Below are 23351 nucleotides of genomic sequence, written 5' to 3' on the forward strand. Positions count from 1 at the left end.
TCTTTTTGCAGTAAAGTAGAGAGGGAAATTTTTCTCCCTGTTGCCAGTGGCTGCTGGCACTGGGTAAAGATGGCCAATGTCTCTAATGTCTTGCCCTGGTGAAAAGGAAACTGTGATGATTAATTTTATTTGTCAACTTGACTAGGCCCAGGAGTGTGCCGGTATTGGGTCAAATATTGCTCAGAGCCTGTCTGTGAGGGAGTTTCTGGATGAAATTAACATTTCAATCTGTAGATTGAATAAAGCAGATTGCCCTCCCTAACGTGTGTGGGCCTCATCCAATCAGTTGAAGGCTTGAAGTGGTACGTGAAGTTAGGAGTTATACAGTTATAAAGCAAGTAATAAAATGAAGAAGTATGAATACTGATCTGCAGCAGTGATAGCACAGGAAAGAGGGCATTGAATATAAATGATATTGCAGGTAGAACATGAAAATTTTGATATCTGGGGAAATAAACTGTGAGAGAGAAAGAGAATGAATAAGAGGAATAGTTCAAGACAACTCTGAAATTTGAGCCATAGATGACAAAGAAAGATTGGTTTCTTGTGTGGATGTACTTGGGGTGAGTTTGTTTTAGGCCATATTACATTTTAATGGTTAGTTAGTGATATATTCATGGAGAGGTATCAGTCTGTAGAAAATGGAAGGAAAAGAATCTGGAGCTTATAGAGCAGCTATAGTTATAGAATCTGTTTAGAATAGTATTTCAATATATGAAAGTAGGTGAAATTCCCATGGAGAAGTGTATGAAGAGAGAACAAATATACTATCAATTCAGCACTGGCACTTTCTTTAAGGAAAGCAGAAGTTAAAAGAAGGCAGTCACTGAAGGAATCCAGGGAAAGAACAAAGAAAAAGACAATCAGAGAAAGAGTTTTCAAAGTCAGGAGGGAGATTAACAACATGGATTGTCACTGAGAGATCCTGATACCTAGCTCTAAGGCCAATCAGGAGGGATTTTCTCAAGAATGGGAGGGAATGCTGGAGTGGTCCATTTCAGCGAGTAGGTTTGGCTAGAGTACCCAGGGATATGGTTTATGAGTGGATGGCAGAGTTGCTCAAGGCATAGACTTTTTTCAGAGTTCCACAGTGAAATAAATGGGGAGCAATGGAAAAATATTTGAGGGATCGGAGCATTAAGGTCAGGCTAGAGGAGGTCCGTGCATGTTTGTACGCTGAGGATTAGAAACTAGCAGACTGGAAGAAACGAAGTCATACCTGAAGCATGATTCTGGTGGGGAAAGATAGACACAGGAAGGTTGCTTAGGCTAATTTAGGGAAGTAGCGAGGACACTATTTTTGGAGAAAAGAACAAAAGAAGGTAAAAAATAAAACACTTCAAAGCTACTAGGAGTAAGAAGTACTGAAGTTAGAGGATCTCCTGTAAGATGGTCTTGCCGTTCAGTGAATAAAAGGCAGCTTCACTGCTGAGTCTAAGAAGGGGATGGAGAAAATCTGAACTTGGAGGACCGCAGAAATGAAATAAAGAAAGCTGACCAGGATGAGGGCTCAGTGAAATTTGCAGCAGCTGCAAATAGCAAGTAATTTTCCCAAGCCAATCTTAAATAGACCAGAGCTGAGACAGACAGCATACACAGTTGAGTAGTATGTAAAAACAGAGCATGGGCTTTTGAGTTGGACAGATTTGAAATCGATATTTGGTGCTCCAGTTTAATTTACCACCAGTGTGACCTGGGTCAGTTTATATATTCATGCCAAGCTTCAACTTCTTAATCTGTAACCTGGGGATAATACTTCTATTCTCGTATGGTTGTTTTATTACCATACAGTAATGTGCGTAAAGGACTTACCAACTACAATCCTTATCTAATACTTATTCCTTTTCAAATGGTAATTGTGTCCCTTCATAATTTGAAAGCAATGGCTCTCTCATTGTGAGAGCTTTCTTGTCTAAGGTAGTTGATAGCAGGAGTCGTTTGAGAAATGTAGTACTTTCCTGATGCACTTAAGGGCACACCGCATTAATTATTGCTAATTGTGACTAATAGGCAATATTGGACTATAAATGTTGTCTGTCTCTGCAAGAAGAAGGACAGTCAATTTGGTTGTGTCTTATGGGCTTAGATTTTGATTAGTGCATCATACAAATGAGTCTCATATTGTGACAGTTGTGACAGAGACCATATGGCCTGCGAATCCTAAAATATTTAACATCTGCTCTTTACAGAAAAGTTGACTGACCCCTGCTTTAGGTGACCAACTAATATTGCTAGTAAAATAGTGCCAGAATGTCCTAGGTCACCATTGCCATAGTTAACATTTATATTATTCATGAAGAATCTCCCTCACTCTGTAGTGTGCTATAAAATAAATTAGGTTTCCCATTCATCTGGAAGTTGATTGAGGATAAATGTTACATGTCCTTTCTACACTGTTTGTCAAAGACTTGACCATAAATACGGGCTCCAAAATTTTAATATTGCTCCTATTTACTTTTTAATTATCACATTCAAAGAACAGAATGTTCAACATTGTATATGCAAACTTCAGGACTTCCAAGGGACTAACAAAAAAGATGAGTTTAAAAATGCAATTAATATATATTACTAAGATAAAATATCATTAAATATTAAAATAATATTAATGTCTATCAAAGATTCAGCTTCCCCAATTCAATCGCCTATTAAGTTGCAAACACAGATAAAGTTCAAAATGCTAATTGATAAAAGTAGAAACAAAATATGTTCCTATAGGGATTTTTCTTTTTTAATGAGCTCTATGTTACCAGAAGCATACTAGGAACGTAAAACACATGATCTCCTTTCCTCTTCCCACCTCCTCCCTAGATAAAGAACAATTAAAAAGAATATGCTTTGGCGAGAAAGAGAAAGGATAAGAAAGCAAGCTTGATTGCTTGTCCCACAAATAATGCAACAGAGCATCTAAAGGTAGACAGCAGAACTGTACAATAAGTAATTAACCCAAACCAAGTGCAATGTATTTACGTGTACATATAATAAAACGAGTGGCCCTCTTAATCTAATTCATGTCTAGCTGCCAGATATTTCACTACAGTATATATCTTAGTCACACAAGTAGTTATCTACAAATAACTACATTATCTTTCTAAAACACTGACTAAGAAGTTCCTTTTTGCTAAATATTAGGATCTCTGAAGGGCTACATTTTACTTACACTTCAATTGATGTCGTTAATTAAAACACTGATGTGCTGAGCTCCTACACACTCTGTACAAAGTCTCTTTCTATCTCATGCTCTAGTAACTATGACTCCATATTTCTTTCTATGCTTAAAGCCAGTTTGGATAAGTGAGACCACATGACTGTGTTATTCATACAAGTATTCACCCCCTGCCATGTAAACTGGTTTTAATGGCACCTCCATAATTGTTCTTGAAGTAAAACTGGGATCTAACTTATTTCATGGATTCCTTATAATGGATGTCATTATGTATAATGAAGCATTCTAAAGAGTAAAACCTGTTTCATTGCTACATGTTTATTTATCTATACCTGTTCAACTATGGAATTATAAAGTCCCAGTTTCTGCCTTATGGAAATGTCAAGTTTCCATCACATTAATGCAACTAGATAGACTCATATAGATAAATACAAATAAGTCGTTATGTAATTAAGTAAAGAAAAAATAACATCATCTCTATTCATGTTGTGTGTGTTGCTTTTGTTGAACGGGTGCCAGGATAGTCCAGGTTTCCTTCCTCATTCAGGAGTTGCTTAAGTGATTTTTCTTTATTCTTTGGACAAACCCGTGTCTCTGCTCTGAAATCTCACAGCTAAAGTGTAATTTAATTTTCTTTGGTTGTACCTCTTTCTCTTCATGGAAGGTAAACTTTAACAAAGCAAAAATTTTAAATTTCTTAAATCAGAAAAGAAAAAAAATGCATGCCTATTATTGTATAAGAACAAATACACTACCTCTATAATGTATTGGACGTTCTAGATTCCAGACACTGTAATTTACAAACATTATTATAGTATATTTAAACCTCACCACAACTTAATGAACTGCATGATATGTCCATTTCATAGATGAGGAAAATGATGTTAGAGCTATACAGTAAAATGGCAGTTCTATGTAACATTAGACACTGTGCTTTGAGACACTCTATCATCCTAACTCCAAGTGCACAGTGATGATAGTTTGATGGAGAAAATTAAAGATGAATATGGATGTAGAGAAGTCTCTAAGTTGGAGGCGAATGTTTACAAGTTGAATATGAAAGAATTCCACTTTATATCTTCAGTGTTCAAACTAAAGTAGAAATTGACATGATCTATAGAGAGTAAAAATGGTGATGATGAAGATATAGGTACTTAAAAGAAAACTCAAATAGATTTAATTGAGCAGTACTGCCCTTACTTTTGGGCAAGGAGGGCCCTGCTCTTAGCCCCGTACCTTAAGGAGCCCTCCTCCAATGCCTGAAACCAGCCAACAATGACAGTATGTCAGGACAGGGTACACCAGATCTTGTCCCATCTGTGTTCCTGTCACCAAAGTGTCTATTGCAAAATCTTCTGCCTCCCTCTGGTGGCTTGGAATACCTGGCACTGGCAAAGCCATCTTGGAGGAGTGTGCCCCTGGACACTGGCACCCAGGAAGGTTACCAGTGCTAGGCAAGGTCCAGACCTCATGTCAGGAAGTCCTCCAGGGTTGACTGAGCCTCTCTCGGTGGGCTCCTAAAGACCATTGCTCACTAGTGACAGCTAGCCATCATGCTAGGTACTGTGATTATTGTGCTTTCTCTAGTTTTCGATCAGTGTGATGACACACGCTACTCTGGGTTAGTCTTATGCTGTGTTGAACAAAGGACAAGCGTTTCTTGTGCCAGTGGACTGTTCCTCTTGCTCTGCTATGTCCCTTGCCCACTGTTTCATCTAGTGGGAGAGTGGAGGTTCAAGGAGAGGCCAACGCATTTGACCACATTCTAGGAATTTAAGGATTATGGTAACTAGTGCAGGAAAAGCCATGGTTAGAAGATGTATTGTTCTACATTTATGCTATAAAATTCCAAATAGCAAATTTAATATGTCTCAGAAAAAAATAATCTTTCCCATTTTTCTACTTAATCTAAGAAAGAATTGCATCCGTTGTCATTATCAAAACCTAGACACAAGCTTTGAGAGAGTCACTGAAAGCCAATATTCACGGACAGTACGATGGATGAGTAATGATATAAACTTCATTAGTAAGTGGCATTAGGGAACTGCAGAGGCAAAAGATCTGATTGTTTCAATATAAACAGACTCCGAAGAGTCATTGTGAATAATAATACTGCTGCTACCATTTTCTTGTGGGGAAGCATATAAAATTAGCCAGTAATGATGCATTTGACAGCAAAGGACACCAAGATGGTTCCTGAACCTGAAAAGGTAGAGGAGGTCCTTGAACACTAAGAATAATGTTAACATGCACTGTTTGGGCAGTAAAAAAAAAAAAACAAAAAAACCATTAATACCTCATTTGTACTCTTATTCTTAATCTTTATTAATATGTCACCATATCTCAGATGAGTCCATTGATTTTATAGAACAGAGTTTTTAAAAATTGTTTATATAGACAGAAGCCCACAAAAATACCTCTCAGGGCCCTGAACACCCTAGGGGTAGCTCTACAGAGAGTTGCTGTGGGAATGATCATGAAAGTTGATTTAAAAAAATCCATGAAAAATAGGCTTGGAAGCATGGAGGTCCCAGTTCAGGTTGGAGGCCAGGCATCTGTACTGGCATGAATCTATAAAATTGTGAGATATTTTCTCCCTCAGTAGCTAGATGCTTGGTTGATGGAACAGGAAAGAATCATGTTGACTTAGATTCTGGTAAAATGTAAATAGAGAAACAAGAAGACAAGGAAGGAGAGAGTAGAGACAAGGGAATAATGAATTACTGTACTGCAGTGCCGTGGCTAGATCAGGGTTAAAAACAAACTGAAGAAAAATGTAATTATCTGGTGTTCTTTGCAATTTGTGGCAGCAGATTTGGACCTTTTTTTTTTTTTTTTGACTTGGATTTGTTGACCACCACTTTTGTAATATTTCAACCAGTTACTCTATTTTGAGGCCATCCCAAAGGTGCACTGATGCTCAGATCCCAGTGACCTCTCCACTTGTGACCACATTATTCCTTCCTTCTGAAACCCTTCTCATATTTTCTCTCCTTGGAAAATTGCTATTAATCTTCCAAGATCTACTTCAAAGTTGCAGTTTTTGCAGTGAGTCCCTTTGCCCAATTTTTGATAACTACTTGTCCTCAGCTAGTATTAGTCCTGGGTTTTCTTACCTTAGCTAAAATGATTTCATGAACCGTGTTCTTGCAGGCTGTGCTTATGCTGAACTAATGCCCTGTGTCTTGTTGAAGCACAACTATTATACTATCTGTTTTGTTTGTTTGTGTTTTGACACTTCCCTCAGCCTATGTCTTTCTAGTGTCATTTATTTTCATTGCTGTACATCTTTACCACTACCCACAGTGAAGTAGTTTAGCTAATTACAATGGGATTTATTTTTTATGCCAGAAGCAGGCAGAAGAATACAAGAGAGTTTATCTAATTATTTAATATACTCTCTTTACTGGTAAAATGTGTGTCTGGTCTTACTGCTTTGTCACCTCAGAGCTTTAGCTAAGTATGATATTTCTCCTGACTCTAGTGTTATCCTCTTTTATTAAAGTTCATGGTGCTGGCCCACTGTGATTTCAAATATTTATGTATTCATAACTCAACTTAGTAATACATAAATCTGATTTGTTTTTGTGATTGTTCTTGAATAAATTGGGTATGATATTCTTAACTATGATTACAACATAATAAAGCAAACCTTTACCCTTATTATCTGACATCGTATATCCTTAACACACATGCACACAAACTCCCAAACATACAATTATACATATATGTGAACATGCAGATATCAAAAATAGTTTACATATTTTCCAATAAATTATAAGTAAAAATGATTAAGTTCAGTTGAAATATATAAGGCATTTAGTTCTATTTGCCTTTGTTATGAATCAAGAGGTTTCAAAAATACTAATTGCCTTAAGAATTTGAACAAAGTTGCACCAAACATTCTTGTGCAAACATTTTTGTGCACACGTGCAAGAATTAGTCTAGTATGTACATACAGGAGTGGAATTGCTGGGGCAGAGGTTACCTGCATTTTCACCTTTACCAGATATTGCCAAATTATTCTTCAAAGCAGTTGTGTTAGTGATCACTTCCAACTCTATATGAAAGTTTCCATCACTTCATTCCCTTGAAATTATTAATAATTTCAGGCTTTATATTTAACTTTTTAAATTTTTTTCTTTTTGCTAGTCTAATTAAGTGTGAAATAATATGCTATTGCTGTTTATTTTGCATCTTCCTGATAATGGCTAAAGTTGAAGTTCTTTTTATATGCTTACTGGCAGTCCTGTTTTTATTTTATATAAATATCCAGCTTATAGCCTTGTAAATGTAATGTTTTTATTGATTATTGAAGTTCTTAATATAATCTATACTCTAAACTTTGTTCCATAAATTACAAGTTCTTCTCACAGTCCCTGACATAGATTTTCCTATTGTTTGTAAAGTTTAATTTTGAATACATGATTTAATTCTAATTCAAATGTATCATTTTGACTTGTGCTTTTAAAATTTCACTTAAAGAAAACTTTTTAATTCATATTTCATAACATATTCTGTATTTTCTTTTATATTTTAAGCTTTTGTTTCTCTACACATCTGAAAATTATTTTGTGCGTTGTATGATGAAGGAAATCTACTTTCATTTTGTGCATCTGCATAGCAAATTGTTCCAGCACCACTTATTTAATTTAATATTCTGTTCTTTTCTTATTAATTTTGATGGCATCTCTTCTCTATATCAAGTTTCCATATAGGTATAACATTACTTCTCAACTTTCTCTTATACTGAATAAATCATTTGGGCTCTATCTGTGCCAGTAGCAGTACAATATTTTTTTCTTTCTTTTATAATAATTTTTGATATCTGATAGGGAGAACTTTTTTATTTTTATATTTCCAGCATAATCTGTATACTTCTTGGGTTTTGCTCTTTCAAATGAGTATTAGGATTAGCTAGACATGGCTCATGAGATTGCTTCTAGGTATGTATATATATATATATATTTTTTTTTTTTTTTGGTTCAATTTGTTTGTTATAGTTCTGACATGCTCTTACCTTATAATTTTTCCCTTATTTTTTAACTCAGAAGAAATTAAATATATTTATGATATGACTTTTATGGATTGTTCTATTATTTCTAGTTCTTAAGAAACAAATCTTTCATTTAATTGCTTCTGCTGACTTTCATTCATGGTGTTTTGCTTTTTCTCTGTCTTCCTCTCATGACCCCTACCATGGGAGTCTAATGTCTTAGATTGTGAAAGAACCTCTTTCAGATGTTTTGCGTTTGCTCTGCCGAGTCTCTGCTGGTTTCACCAGTGCCATACCAAGTTTCATGTTCAGATTTTGGGTTGGAGTCCCTATACCATATATGCATATGAATTTAAACTTCATATGCACATTAGGTCCACACTTACCATCTGCTTTCTCAAGGACGACATCTTTTCTATCTGTGGTGCGTGGTGAGCAGCTGATATTTGTGTAGCTTCTCAGAACTGGTGGGTAGAAGATTTTTCTAATTTCATTCCATAGGTGGGGCTACTCTTCTACATACCCCTTACATGCAAGTATCTCATCTCTAGTTGCTTTACTTCATATGCCCTGCGATCTGGATTCTCTTAACAGCGGTGGGAATTTAAACCCCACTAAACCATTCATGCCTTTATTTGTGATAATTTCCTGAATTATCAGCTTCCATTCTTCCTTTATTGCTAACGCCTCTTACTTTATTGCTAGTCACTTTCTTAGTGTCAGGGTCCCTTGAAAATTGACCAAATGGAAGAGATAAATTGTGCCAATAGTAATAATTTACAAATGTAATATGCTTCAGAATTTATAAGGTGTTTCCTCTAAATTTTTTGTGAAGGTTTGCTTAGTTAAGATTTTTTCTAAAGATTATAGAGCCATAATTCTGAAACATCAGTTCTGTAGTTTTATTCAGTTTATCACAACATAATTGTAGGTTATCAATGATCCTAGTCTACAAGGAAAAGAACTAATCAATTATTTAAGTTATATTAAGAAATATCCATCTCTCCAAGCAACTTAAAATTATGCCTATCCTATATTATCTTAAACAGTGTTTTAAAACACTTTTTCATTGTGTTTGATTATATTTCTAATGTTACCAGAACTATATACACTATCTTACGTGAAATAGACTCATGAGGAAATTGTTTTATCCTAATATTTTTTTCTCTTCTATAGAAGGGGATAGGAAGGAAATTTATAAAGTAATCTGTAGTAGATTGAAAAATAGACTCACAAACTAGAGCCAAATCCTAATTCATGAAACCTATGACTGTTACCTGATATGGCAAGAAATGGTCTTTACTAAGGATCTTTAAATGGGGAGTTTATCCTGGATTATCTGAATGGGCCCGAAATGCAGTAACATGTATACTTATAAGTGAAACCATATGGGAGATTTGAAACACACAGAGGGGGAAGCATGTTAAGGAGGAGTGAGAAATTTGAAGATGCCAGCCTTTAAGACTGGAATAATGTGGCCACAAGACAAAGCATTACGGCAGGCATTAGAAGGTTAAAACAGGCAAGGAATGCATTCTTCCCTAGACACTGATAGGAGAGCAGCCCCGCTAGCACCTTGATTTCAGCTCAGTCATACTGGTTTTGGACTTCTGACCTTCAGAACTGTGAAAGAATACATTTCTATTGTTTCTAAGCCCCTACCTTTGTGGCAATTTCTTGCCACAGTCAGAAGAAACTGATAGAGGTCCTGGTACCTTTTAACCAAAGTTTCAAATAGAATTTAATGGTATATAATGTCTGAGAATTTCTTTTGAATTTAGTATTTTAACGGTTTATAATCCTAAAGATTTTTTGACAGGTAAACTTTTATATGTTACCAGGTGTCTTCATTTTCTTGGACCACGATAACAAATTACCATAAACTATGTGGCTTAAACAACAAACCCTTATTTCTTACAATTCTAGAAGCTGGGAAGTCCAAGACCAAGGTGGCAGCAGATTTTGTTCTTGATGATAGTCCTCTTCTTGGTTTGTCTTTTCCTTGTATCCTCACATGGGAGAAGCAAGCTCTCTCATGTCTCTTCTTATCAGGGCACTAATCCCATCAGTAGGGCTCCACCTTTATAATTTAATTGTCCCCCAAAGGCCTCACGTCCAAACACCATTACAAGAGGATTAGTTAGGGATTTAACATACGAAATTGGGGGGGAAACATAAACATACAGTCCATCACACCAGGATAAAAATGATTAAGTTACTTTACTTCCAGAAAATAACAGTTATCCCATATAGATTATCAATCTAGTCTATTGTTATCCATATTTTCCACTCAACTTTTTTGTGATAAAAATGATGGTAAGCGCTTCTAAGCATTCTGATTAGAATTTAGTTATAATGGCTAATATATATGTATTAATTTTCATTATTATATAAATTTATTAAAAATAAAATTTCTCAGATAGGTAAATTTGATATCTCAGACTTTTCATCCTTTAAAGAAAATCTAATCATATAAAGCCTAGACACAGTAATATCAACAGAAAAAATATATTAGTTAATAACTAATCTATATTTCCTCATGCTCTTTTTATTTTTTCTGTTTATGACACTTGACAAAAAACAATCAGGAAGCTGTGGTTGTGTGCACACATTATTAAAGGTTATTTTCCTTTTGCAAGCATGAGGAACTTCAGTAGGAATGAATGACAATAAAAGCCCATGAACTTTCCCAAAGATTCTTCAGAATCAGACACTAGGCATGTATTTTCTCACTTGGGTGGACATCTTTTTAGATTCACTCCCAATATATTACTCAAATAGAAACATTTCAAACAGAAATGTAAGATGTGTTTCCAATAATATATTCTACTAAATCCAAGATGCTGTTTATTTGAAATATATGATGGGATTAGAGTCAGAGATAACAGTATAAAATAATGTTTAGAAACATCAGAAACAATTATGGATATATGAATATACACAAGTTAGTATAAATAACATATTTCCTAGCTCAGTCCCTGGAAGAGGTTTAGAAGCAATGGTGTTCCAGTAGCAAGCAAAACACCTAGTGCCTAGATGTTGGTTCCTAAGACCATTCTCCAACAAAAGCAACCAGCGTCCTTGAAATATTGCTGAGTCTAGGGCATATAATATTAGCATGGACTATCTTAGAGTATCAGAAGTTAAGAAAGGAGTCTGAAAATGTAAGCTCGATAAACATAGTGATGTGGTATGTCTAAAAGATACAAAGCCAAGTGAAAAGAGCTCACAAAGGCCAAAGCTGGACCAAATTGTGCAACAAAATAGTGTGGAATTAAATTATAACACAAAATACACAATAAATATCCATGGGTTCACACTGATATACATAAATTACTGAATGAATGACTACACAAACAAGATGGGGAAAATAGGCAAATCTTTCCTACAGAAAAAATTTCAAATAAATTTTGTAGTTATTTCCCCCACAGAGAAGTAGACTACTTACCCTTGAGCATGGGCTGCATTTAGTGACTTGCTTCTACAGGGCACAGTATAGAAAGGGAGAAGAAAAGTCACTTTACAGTACAGAATTGAGACAAACACTATCTCAGTCAGCTGATCAAGGTTAGTATCAACAGTAATAAGTTATGCTGGTTGACATGCGCCCTTGATATGAAGTGGTGAGAAGGACTTTACCTCTGTAGTCTTCCTCCAAAAACCAGTCTAATGAAAAAAAATTAGATCATTCATCCCCCTTCGTCTAATGTGAGAAAAACATCAGGACAATTCCAGTTGAAGGATATCATGTAAATGTCTGATCACTACTTTTCAAGATGCATGAGGTCATCAAAAACAAGGAAAATCTGAGAAACTATCACTGTCCAGAAGAGGGTGAGGAGACGTAAAGACTAAATTCAATACATCTGGAACAGAAAAAGAACATTAGGAGAAAAACTTATGAAATCAGAAAGAAGTATCTATATTAGTTTATTTGAGTTCATGTTTCACAATGTATCAAAAGTTGTGACAAATAAACTATTGTATATAAAATACTAACAATTGGAGAAATTAGATGGGGGTATATAAGAACTCTGAACTGTCTTTGAAGCTTTTAAGTAAATATAAAATATTATAAAATATATGTTAGGAAAACATATTTGACATGACAACTCTGTGTATGTTTGTCTTTCCAGCTCTGTTCGACTCTATTTGGGAATATCGTCCATTTGGAACTCAATAGCACTTTCGAGTTTTAAAGGATGTCAGCCTTCTTAAAGGTAAGTGACATTTAAATATCATCAAGCTGTATGCTTTTAACCTCTTAATAAATACCTTAAAATTCAAATTCTTTTTAAAACTTCTTTACTATTTAAAATATTTGTTTCATTAGAAATCAGAATATTCAATTGTTTATATACTTACAGGTGGTTGACATAAAATAACAGAACCATGAAACCTAAGTAACCATTTCTTTTAGCAAGGATCCTGTACATTTAAGCTACTTTATTATATTTTTCTCACACTGTTTCAATTTACATGCAGATTTTTGAGAAGACCTAGTGGCTATGTACTTCCAAAAGAACATAAATTGATTTTCTTTCTTTTATATTCTTTTTTATGACACTTTGCCCACTCCCTCATAATTAGTGGATATTACTTTTGTTAAATTGGGTATGTCTTATTTCAAAGGCAAACCTCAGATGAAGCTCTGACACAGGAACAAAGAGACAATGTCACAAATTTTCTTGTCCTTATTAATATTAATATGACAGAGTCTAGTTCAATTGTTTCTTCAGAAGGCAATCGTAGGCTGATTTTCCTTTGCTGATGAGAAATCTAAACCCTGAGATTTAGACATTTACAGTTAACCTTCTAGAAACAATAATTAAAACATCACCTTGACACTCCTTGCTTGGTAAATGTAGCATCTATTCTTAGGCTACAGTCAAAACAAGTTTCATTTTCTCAGTTCTCAATCAGTGATCAATTAAGATTAACCATGATATAATAGCTCAGAAAGAAAAGGTTAAAGGGATAAGGCAACTATGTAATTAAGCTAATGTGGCTTTATGGATCTTGCTGTGATATTTGTTCAAAGTCTCTCCGCATACTCATATTTAATAAATAGAAAAATTATACCTTTTCTTTTTGTTTTTAACTTTTTGATGAGATACATTCATTCAAAAATGTTATGCTTTCATCTACCTTTACAACATCAGTTAATTTCAATTTGTCAGATCTGAGGACAAGTTTTAAAATTTTTCAGTATTAAAACTTTGAAATAAAATGATTAACCATTTTATATTTCAAACACTACTGATTCCTATTCCTTATTGTCATCCATTTATCCTTCAATTTGTTCTCATCAATATTCAGATCTACCTTATAGGAAATAGCTTACTTTTACTTTGTAAAATCTTTGTATTTTATAGAAAATTTGAATAATTTTTAAATCTCTGATTTTAAATAATCTTGGAGTGGGGATTTTATTCCAGAACTTATACTAGGATTGATAGGGTAAGAGAGGTTAACACTTCACATTTTATTCCTTTAACCAGCAACTGATCCTTCTTACAAAACCGTGATTTCATCAAGCTAAATATTATTTGTGATACAAGAATGAGTAGTAAAAAAGGAATACCATACCATTCTAATTATTAATGCAAGACTTTGCGTCTTTTACTTTAAAGCTTAATGAAGCATTAAAACATCCAAAGATCCAAATAAAAGAGAAACATACTCTTTTTAAATGTCCTTTGGTTCTCTCTGTGCTATAAGCGAAGATTAAAAGAAATACATGAGTTTGATAACCATTTTACTTAAGAATAGTTTAGAGGTAATAACTTGAGAATGAATAAATTTAAAGAAATTAGAATGTTCACTTGTTTTCAATCAGGAGAGCGTTTAAATTAATGCAGAAGACATTTGAAGAGAATGGCTTGAAATTGTTTCCCTTTTAGCATAAGGGTTTTCATAAGTTTCACATATGAAAATAGACCTGAAAGTAATCTCAGTGGAATGATATAGTAGAATAGACTGAGGGACTTCCCAGTGGTTCAGTGGTTAGGACTCGGCACTTAAACTGCCGTGGCCCGGGTTCAATCCCTGGTCAGAGAACTAAGATCCCACAAGCTGCATGGCGTGGCCAGAAAAGGAAAAAAAAAATAGACAGTGATATCCAAGAACATTGACAATGTAGGTGTCAAGGCAAACAAATTTAGTATTAAAATATTTGTCTACCGTTAATTTATTTTTGAATACATTAATGCCCTGGGGCCTGTTTACAATCCCAGCACCTCCTTCTGTAAATTCTTTTCTGAACAAAGAAAGAGCGATCTATTTCTCCTTTAACATTTCACAAAATTTACCGTTTGTTCTACTCACTTCTTGCTTATGTCCATGATTGCCTAATAAGTAATTAGATTATTTTTATAAATTATGTCAAAAGAAAAAAGAAAAGAAATAAATCATGTTTTTTTCATATGGTCAAACAGCACTCTTTGACTATTTACAGAATCCTTTTTTGTTTCAATATGAAAAATGCTATGATTGCAGAGAAGAAGTTGGGATGGGATTCCATTCTGCATGTTTTGGTTGAAAGGGAAGGGAAAACACAGGAAAAGGCCATTTGAGCTGATTTTAAAAAGAAGTGCATACAAATATGTAAATAAGAGGGTATAGATGTATAAAAGGCATGAAGATATGTAATATTATTTCATATATGGTGAATTTTATAACATTTCAATAGGACAAAGAGGTGAAGTGCGGTTGCAAAAGGAAAAGGTTGGGAATGAACACAGAGACTGACACAGAGGCAAACAAATCAAGGCTCTATCTTGAAAAATAAAGTCTTTAGGTCGTGGGTATGAATATCAGGTCCTGACGCTAAGAGAATATCGCCTCAGCGGTGACGAGGTGAAACACAAACTGATGGACACAGAGGGAGCAACAGATCTGCTCAGCTAGGACTGGTTAGAGCATCTCTGGTTTTAGCGCTCACAACATCCTGCTGAGTTGACAGTAGGGTTCAAAAATGAACTGCAGAGCCATCTATTTAAGAAAGAAATATACTTTGTAAGGCATTATTAAAAAATTTTTTTTGTTAGTGTAGTTTTCCCCTGATGGGTTATTGTTTGGGTTGCAATTAGCACATCTGAAGAAAATAAATGCTGGAATATTTCTATTTTTGGGTAATTGTCAAAGGTTAGTCATTTGAAACATGCCTGTTAGGATTGCACAATGGACTTGTCATTGGGAATTATGATTCATCACTGACACAGAATAATAAGCACAGAAAAGAAAGGAAAATACAGAGCGAGTTGACTATTTCAACTTAGACTCTGCTAGGCTTTTTATTCAGAAGAAAGAATTGTTCCAGTTACTCATGATTGTGACATGCTTCCAGGATATTAAAACAGGTTTAGTACCAGTGATATCAGTACAAGAAAAAAAAAAAAATCTAAAAATATGATGCCCCAATCTTCCATGGATTCTCCTTCATGTAATTTTCTCTTTGTTTGCTCAATATTTAGTTTTAAATATCCACAAGATGCTCTTAAAATCTTGCTTGGAGACTCAGGTCACTTACCTGCTTCTTTATTCCATAGCACATATTTTTAGCTCATTTTAAAGGTTACCTTCCTTCTGAGAACCTAAAGGTGGTATTCCTTAAATAAAGAAGAAAGATATAAATAAATGGGAGGGTTTTTTTTTTTCTAGCTTTAAGGTAGTCCTGTTTATATGTCATGCTGCTTTGATGTTATGTGACAGGTCATAATTCAGGCCGTTGTACTATCATTCAGTTTAGCTTAAAATTCTTCAGTACACAGGCAAGTAAAAATGCACATGGTCTTTGTTCTAATAAAAAAAAAAATCCTGCAGGAGAGATGAAGAGGATGCTTTGTTATGGTCTATGGGACAACAATCCGAATTTACTTTGCAGATGTCTGTAATTTAAGCAGCAGGCAGAACAACCGCACAGTTGTAGCTGCTCTGGGGAAAGGATACCAAGAGGCTCATAAATCATGGTGAGGATTAAAAGCAATGATCATTCATCTTCTTAACCTCATAAAGGCAATATTGGAAAGCCAAGGATTAGAACACAGAGAGCACGCAATCTTGTGCAGGGATAAAATGTGTCAAGAGTTTTTAAGGCTTCTCTCAGTTAGCGCTGACCTGCCATTTGCAAGTCAGCAGAACATAATTTTAAAGCTGATTTTAAAAAGGCCCCTTCTACATCCTAATAAATTGAGTAAGTGATGAGATCTATTTCAAGGGTGTATTAAAAGTGGAGTCAACTTATGTGGAAAAGCTAATCATTTTCTCAGATTGAAACATGTTTCTTCTTTGACAGTACATGGAAGATAACCTTAAAATATCCAATCCCAAAAGATCTTCATGTTTAGTTAAACATGTTTAAATAGTGAAATGTTATGAGAAAGTTGTACATTCAGAATAGTCAAATGAAGCAGGTAAAGACAGCTGGGTCTCTTCTACAACATTTAGTAAACAAATGGCCTGTTACTAATTGTTTATATTTGAAAAATTATTCTAATCAAAGGTCTTTGGATGCAAATGAGTAAAATCATGCACAGTAAGAGGTTTCAATTTTTGTTGAAGATAGAAACTTTAATCAAATTTTAAAGCTCTTGAAAAGTACTAATTTGTTAATTGTCTCGGTATTCTTTTAAATCACGTTCATAATACAACTGAACTTGGCAATTTTATAAAAACACCAGGACAGAGCAGAGAAGAGTAAAATCACTTTTCAAGGATAATTATTGAGCCTATTAAGGAGATGCAAGTAGATTCCAGTTTCTGATTCCCTGGTTTAATATCAAATATCCCTTGGCAATGATTCTTTTAATGTAGCCAATACCTAATTATCTATTTGAGTTAAGGGGAGCTTATAGTGTTGTAAACCCAGAGTGGCTGAAAATTAAAATATATATTTACATTTAGCATTGAAATGTATTTTGTGTTCATATTTGAACATGATTTTATCTGACATTTTGGAACGCCACAACTTGTCTTTGAAAAGCAGAGCAAAATAGCACATCTTTTAATTTGGGCTACCTCTGCAGTGGGTGAACCCTCTTCTCTACTTCAAGCTTGGGACAAATAACCTTTCTTTCCATTTGGCAGGTAATCCTATACTACTCTAATTTAGTCCAAATATCTTTTTTTTAATATATATAAATGTATTTATTTATTTATTTTTGGCTGTGTTGGGTCTTTGTTGCTGTATGGGGGCTTTCTCTAGTTGCAGCGAGTGGGGGCTACTACTCTTTGTTGCGGTGCACGGGCTTCTTATTGCGGTGGCTTCTCTTGTTGCAGAGCAGGGGCTCTAGGCGAGCAGGCTTCAGTAGTTGTGGCTCGTGGGCTCAGCAGTTGTGGCTCACGGGCTCTAGAGCACAGGCTCAGTAGTTGTGGCACACGGGCTTAGTTGCTCCCTGGCATGTGGGATCTTCCCGGACCAGGGCTCGAACCCGTGTCCGCTGCATTGGCAGGCGGATTCTCAACCACTGCGCCACCAGGGAAGCCCTCAGATATCTTTTTAGCTACCACTTTTCCTTCCTCTGGAATGGTGATTAAGTACCATGTGCTTTGATACAAGCTTGTGTAATGATTTTAGAGTAAAACAGCTTTGTTGTATTGTATATCATTGCATTTGGTTGTTCCTTTATCTGTTTTCTAACAACATTGTACTGAATTTCCCAGGACCAATTCGAGGCAAAGAAGGCATTGAACTTTGAGACTCAGTGAGGCTTCGTTGCCACATAAACTAAAACCAGTATTAAGTAAATGGGAGAAATTTACTGTATATTTTTGCACTAAAAATGGGCTAAATCACTTTTGACTTCATAATAACGCCTGCTATTTTATCACAAACTTATGGGTCCCAGAGTCTGCTAAAAACAATAAGCTACTATTTAAAAAGAGCAAATATTTGCACCTATGTCTACATACCAAAATTATTTTTAAATTATTATTAAATAGGGAGAATAGAGAGAAATGATATATTTTAAATGTATTTTAATATCATTTTAAAATTCTTTTTTATATTTCAGATACTTCTGTAGAGTGGGTGACATGCAGACAAAAATTAATTCACTTATGCTCTTTATTTTTTTCCTTAATGATTTTCTCCCTAGTTTAAATAAAGCATCCAATGCTTGGTAGGGAGGGGAGGTAAATTATACTATAGATTCATGGATTAATTTACTCAAAAATATTATTCAAAGCAATCTGTACATTACTTTGTGCCAAGGACTCTCTCTGGGTAGTGTATAAATTTGTGAAAGATATCATTAAAAATTACTAACCATGTTGGTGCTTACATTTTTGTGAAAAGAATAAAAGTAAAGAAATTATATAACATATAAATCATATTTAAATTATAGGTAAATCAATTTATAGAAAATGAGAAATGCTATGCCAAAAATAAGCTGAGAAGAGTGATAGGAAGTTTCTGTGTTGGAGGGCAAAGGGGAAATAGTATTTTGCAGTATTTAAAAACATGGTTAAGTGAAGGTCTTCCCAATGAAATTACATTTGGAAAGACGTGAGAAAAATGTGGGAGCAACCACAAATATCTGAAGAACAGCATTCTGAAGTCAACTACACATTTCAGGGTGAAAAAGTGGGAGCTATTTGATGTACATGATCAAAACCCAGCAAGATCAGTGCGACAGAAGCTGAGAGAGAGAGTGGGGAAGGAGTGCAGGAAATGAGCTTTGATACACAGTGGACCTCATGGGCAGGGTAAGGACTTTGCTTTTTCCTCTGAGTGAGACCAGAAGGCATTGGATGGACCTGGATAGAGCAGTACCATGATGCCTCTTATCTTTGAAGGGGACTTTTCTGGCTGCAGTGTTGATGATGCACTACAGGGGCACAGCCCTGGAATTAGGGAATCCTTCTTAAGGCAATGATAATAACACAGGTGTGCCATGATTATAGCTGGGAACTGGGAGATAGCAGACCAAAGAGTGAGAAGTAGGAAGATTGAGACTAGATGATTTGGTGGCGTATTATATGTGTGGTGTGAAAAGATGGGAGAGGTCCAGGGTCACTCCATGATGTGTGGCCTGCGAAGTTGGAGGATTGTTTTGCCATTAACTGAGTATGCAAAGTCTGAGCTGCCTTTAAACATCTTAAAGAAATGTTGACTAGGCAGTTGGATATATTTATATGAAATTCAGGAATGAGTTCCTCTGGTGTATAAATCCTATGACATTCGACCTGTATGCATTGTTAAACAAAAATATAAAACCCCCTATATATCAGGTGCTTTTCTAAGCTTTTTGTATGTAATGGCTCATTTAATTTAATCCTCATAACAAATTTATGAGACAGGTACTAATAATACTATCCTCATTTTACAGAGGAGGAAAGTGAGACTAAGAGGGTCAAGTAATGTTTTCCAAGATTGCATAGTTGGTAAGTGGCGCAACTCGGATTTTAACACAGGCAGTCCAGCCCTAGATACCACGCTCTTAGCCATTACTATATCCTCACAATAAAATGGGTTTAAACAACTTGATACAGGATTAGGTCTCTAATGTAGCAAGTTTAGAGAAGAGTAAAGATCCAAGAACTAGGTTCAGGGGTGCTATAGTGAAAAGAAGTCAGGGAGGTGAAGAAGAACTGAAAAAAAAAAAAAGGGGTCAGTGCAGGAGTGGAACAAGAAGAGAGGTGTCCTGACATCACATGAAGGAAGTGTTTCAACTGGGTCAAGTGTTGCTGATGAATCTGAAAAAAAAAAAAAAAAAAATCAGGACTGAGAACAGACCATTGGAATTCACAGCGTAAATTTTGTTGTTTACATGGATGAGAGCAATGTTGATGGATTGGTGAGCAAAATTTTTGTGAGACAACAATGGAGACAAAATAAAGACAGAGTTAATTTTCAACATCAAGGCAGTAGCTTGAAAGGGGTGGTTAAGAAAAAAATTTTTCTAAATACCTTTAGCTCCCATTTAGTATTAAGGGATAGGTGTGGTGAATGAAATCATGAAATTGCTCTTATATTTCTGTGATGATGAAAGCTGGATGTGGGAAGATGGCAGCACAAATGGTGCTTTCCACAGCAGCTAAGTCACGAGGCTTAATGCCCCATGGTCAATTGAGAAAAATATGACATAAGGGCAGTCTTGCTGGCTGGTTTTATGGGGAAGCATGTTAAGATGGTGATGACAGAAAGGATCCGTTCATCTCAGGGCATGCAAGGTGATTCATTGAAGGATGGAGCTAAACACAGGGAGGGCAAAGGAATCTTTTCTCAGTGCTTTTGGGTACTCGAGAAAACACATGTACAAGGCGGCCACTCCAACGCCTGCAGCCTCAGGAGAATGAAGAGGCTGGTGCAGCATGGTTGACAGAGAAAGGGCCTGGCTGAGCTGAGAAGAATAGGTAACATGTTTATTTAGCTGAAAGTGTCAACAATATGTAACAAGTAAGCTCAAGGGAGCAACTCGACTCAACATACCTGAGCAGATGCCAGTCACCCCACAAGGCAGCATCACCACCGTTCTAGAAAGCTCTTTCCTCCCAACTCTACAAGGTCACATGAGCCCCTTCTATCTTAAATACAAGCCCAGGGAGGGACGTGAAAGACTGAACAATATCCCAAATATCGTGATATACATCTTCACAAACTACTTAAATTTTTAGACGTAACAGAATTTTAAACTGGAGATGGTGTTGCTCACGAGAAAAGTCATATCAGGTCTGAAAACAAAGGCGTGACATTTTGATTGCGTATCTGTATCTTATTGCAATACAATCTATGACTGCAATTCATACCACTATGAAAAGAACACTTGGGACAAGTGCCTTCTTATCATCTGGGGGCGCTGGCTGAAACTAATCTTAAATAATATGCAATATTTGAATGTTTGTTTAATAAATGCCCATGGTGAAAATATAAGTAGATGAATTTTAAAACATCTATTTTTAACAGTATAGGTAGGTAGATAAAGGTATAAAGTTTCTTCAAACTTATTAACTATATATCTTATTAATGGAACTGCCCTATGAGATGCCTCAAAGTAGATTTATATCTGATCTTTGGATATCACAAAGATATAGTTCTTGAAAAATCAGAGTGCAATAATAACATAGGAAAGATTACAATTTGTATGTATAATAAATCTGAAGGAATTACCTGGTTGGTTTTTAATCAAAATAGAATCACTCCTTCTAACTCTATAAAAATCTCAATATTTATCTATGATATTTAGAATGGCAAAACATCTGAAATGCTTCACTAATTTCCACTGTTGTCATGCTCTGGCTCCTATAGAGACTGAGTATCCTGAGGAAGTTAAGTTGGCATCCAAACACTAAGCAGTTCTAGAAGCCTGGCAGTGATGTACGTTGTTCCACATCCAGTGGTCAGAAACGCTACATCATCATTTCTTGATAATATTCCTTGCATCTTTATGCGCAGACTCTTTGGCAACGCTGAGTTTCATCGACTCTTATTACAATTGTGAGTTTCTTTATGACTTTTTATCATATTCCAGTTCCACTCTTGGGATTTCTGCATCTTCTCCTGATCCTACAGCCTTACTTGTTACAGCTTCGATGCTGTAGCCCTCCCTCCTCACTTCCTTGTACAAGCATCCTTAGCAACAACAGCTTTCTCACTGATCTTACTTCTTACAGCCAGTCATGCAGCTAAAATGTGGGGGGAGATGCAGATTATTTAGGTGCAATATAAGTTTGTCTTTAACCCATTTGGGATTCTTATGCTATTTTAAAGCACATAGAGACATACTTGTGGTTCATGGTTAAAACAAACTGTCATACACATTTCAAATTACCAAGGAAAGATTCTATGTGGCGCAGGTCAAAATAAATCTACATTAGGTTTCAGCACTTTCCCCAGAGCATGCAATTCAGAGTCAAAAAAACACATTTTTATTTCATCAAACTTATATGATGAATGAAGCATTTGCATTTCACTCTGAGTAACAAAGTAGTTTCTACTCCATTGGGCATTTTAGTTTGCCTGGGTAGTTTAGGTTCTGGTAGTTTGATGTCTTAGATTTGGCACAAAATTGTAGAAAGTACCAGCATAGGCTTCCTGCTGGATTCTCTATATTTGAATCCAGCATAGCTGTTTATTAGTAGTATAAACTTGGAAAAGTTATTTTACCTCTCCATGCCTCATTTCTTTTTTCTATAATATAGAATATTATAGATCTAAGAAGAGTATTGCATTTCATAGGGTTGTTATAAAGATTATGTGAGTTAATATCTGTGTATACTATTTGTAAATACTTAGAACAGTGTCTACCCTGTAAAAAATCAATTGAAGTCTGTGAAGTAAGAAAGAGAAAAACAAATACTGTATGCTAACACATATATATGGAATCAAAAAAAAAAAAAGATTCTGATGAACCTAAGGGCAGGACAGGAATAAAGACACACAGACACACATAGAGAATGGACTTGAGGACACGGGGAGGGGAAAGGGTAAGCTGGGACGAAATAAGAGAGTAGCATTGACATATATACACTACCAAATGTAAAATAGATAGCTAGAGGGAAGCAGCCGCATAGCACAGGCAGATCAGCTCAGTGCTTTGTGACCACCTAGAGGGGTGGGATAGGGAGGGTGGGAGGGAGACGCAAGAGGGAGGGGATATGGGGATATATGTATACATATAGCTGATTCACTTTGTTATAGAGCAGAAACTAACACAACACTGTAAAGCAATTATACTCCAATAAAGATGTTTAAAAAAATCAATTGAAGTGATTTTTAATAAATAGGTTATGCTCTTCTTCGTTTTCCTCTGGAATTTGGAGAGAATGGAATACTGTTTTCTATATTTCTCTGATGCCAGAAATCATAGGGCTCCTTTCATTTCAAGCTAGCTAACCCTCATTGCAAACATTTAAGAAGTTCATGCTCAGTTTATATATTTTTTCATAAATTCCATTATATTCTCAGTGATTGTTTTTTCTAAACTTTGTTTTTCTCATGTTTCCAAATTTATTTCTTATGTTGTTCTAATTACTTCACCATTCATTTAATAAAATGTCTTAAAATAAACATCTATTTCTGACATATAGATGCACACATATATCTATATATTTACATGAGTATATATATATATATATATATCTGTCTATATCTATGTGTGTATCTATGTGTGTGTCTATGTGTATATATGTATCTCTCAACTTGTCAGACTCATTGTATCATAGCAAGACATCACTGTCATATTTTGTCTG

The 23351-nt window shown here is 35.3% G+C and overlaps 1 protein-coding gene across 2 annotated transcripts in view; it reads left to right on the forward strand.

Moving 5' to 3' along the window:
* CDH12 (cadherin 12) overlaps nucleotides 1-23351 on the forward strand; it is a 998421-nt gene that overhangs the window by 307759 nt on the left and 667311 nt on the right. The window contains exon 2 of one of the 2 annotated variants that reach the window (XM_082453738.1): nucleotides 12296-12379. The gene's annotated coding sequence lies outside the window, so the exon portion shown is untranslated. Of the gene's footprint in view, nucleotides 1-5560; nucleotides 12380-23351 lie in introns of those variants that run through there. The other variant, XM_082453737.1, reaches the window with a different exon arrangement.

Source organism: Balaenoptera physalus, assembly GCF_965194825.1.
Source record: "Balaenoptera physalus genome assembly, chromosome: 3".
NCBI lineage: Eukaryota > Metazoa > Chordata > Mammalia > Artiodactyla > Balaenopteridae > Balaenoptera > Balaenoptera physalus.